Raw genomic sequence first — 1,439 nt, 5'->3', positions numbered from 1 at the left:
AGTTTCATAGTAGAGCGATGTCCTTCAACATGCAAAAATATGCAGTGTTCCTAAATATTCGCGACGCCCAACCTGCATGCCAATGCCCGTATACCAAAGGAGCTTTTAAAAGCTCCTTGGTTATACCCACAGACGGCGGAGTTTGCTTTACAAAGACTTTCTTGGAAGAGAGGGTCGTGCGACTCAATCCTACTGGATTTGACTGTGCAGCTTCAAATTGAGGCCCGAAATAAGATTCACTTTAAAAGTTTGATTGAAAAAACAAGGAGGTAGTCACAACACTATACTAGTAGTCTATAGAGAAAGGACCCCCGTGGCATCTATTTTGGGAGCCGCTGCAAGTATGCGGTTAGCCTGATTTAATCGCCCGTCTCAGGCCCGTCGTACATTGCCGCGCGGAGGAGGCTACAAGCTCCGGATAGCGGAGTTTGCGTTACACAGACTAGTCTGTGGTAGGTTGTCTCACAAGACAACTGTGAGCTGTACATGCATGAAATTGTAAGAAGCTCTGAATACCTTGAATGTTGGTTTGGTCGCTGTGGTCCTACTTCTAGATCCTCCCTGACAAGGATGACGAACCTGAAAAACGTTCATATAGAAATGAAGTGAAATAGTATCCAGGCATAGCTTGCAGGTTGGTAACAGTGCTACAGAAATCCAACGTTCAAAAGTTTTATGTGTCTTCTGAAAGTGTTCTTTCGTTTCCCGATAATCGTAACCAATAAAATCTAACACAATAATACCTTGAATGAATAAATAAAATATAAGACAATAAAGGGGTGCCGGAATTCTGCATACAACGAATCTCATTTATTCGTTATGTGCATACTTAGAATACCCGGGGCACGAAACTCTGTTAAGTTGACACCGATAATGTATTCAAAAATCTGTCATGAGAAAACTCAGAATTTTAGAATGAAGATTTTGTTCGTAGTTTGAAGTATAGTTTGATTTTAATAATACTAATACTAAGTAAAAATATTTTAAATCATGTCATTGAAATAACATTTATTTTATTCACACTGTTGCATGCGCAAATAGTTTAAAAACAGAGTTTTGAGAAGGCACAACCTTGCGTAGTGAGTCACATCCTGAATTTGACCGCCTTATGTTCCGAAGGGAAGTCCCCGTGTTTATACGAAGTCCCAGGAAACCCAATGTAAATGGTTATCTCCAAGCAGATCCTACGGTGCAAAACTGGCCAGGAAGTATAGCCGGCCAAAGGGTGTGTATTTGCCAACCATCGCTATACCTCCCCGCTGCCTTGTTTGTGTTGGAACATGCATTTAATACAGGAACCATTCACATTGAGTTTCCTGGGATTTCGGAACATAGGGATTGAACCACTTCGCCAGGAAATAACTCAGTTCAAACCCTATTTCTGTCCCCCTTGGACATTCAATGATCGGGAATGACACTATTGTGTTCATTATACATTC

At 41.1% G+C, this 1,439-nt stretch overlaps 1 long non-coding RNA gene across 1 annotated transcript in view; it reads right to left on the bottom strand.

Annotated features, from left to right (window-relative positions):
- The window catches only part of LOC118423815, a 5,298-nt gene extending 3,879 nt beyond the window's left edge, over window positions 1–1,419 (bottom strand). The window contains exons 1-2 of the long non-coding RNA XR_004832121.1: window positions 1,072–1,419; window positions 517–579 (exon numbers count right to left, since the gene is read on the bottom strand). This is a non-coding gene — a long non-coding RNA (uncharacterized LOC118423815). The remainder of the gene's footprint in view (window positions 1–516; window positions 580–1,071) is intronic.
- Window positions 1,420–1,439: the final 20 nt, after the last annotated feature.

The sequence above is a fragment of the Branchiostoma floridae genome, chromosome 10 (assembly GCF_000003815.2).
Source record: "Branchiostoma floridae strain S238N-H82 chromosome 10, Bfl_VNyyK, whole genome shotgun sequence".
NCBI lineage: Eukaryota > Metazoa > Chordata > Leptocardii > Amphioxiformes > Branchiostomatidae > Branchiostoma > Branchiostoma floridae.
Note: the sequence above shows the minus strand (reverse complement) of the source record. Positions and strands in the feature narration are given on the sequence as shown.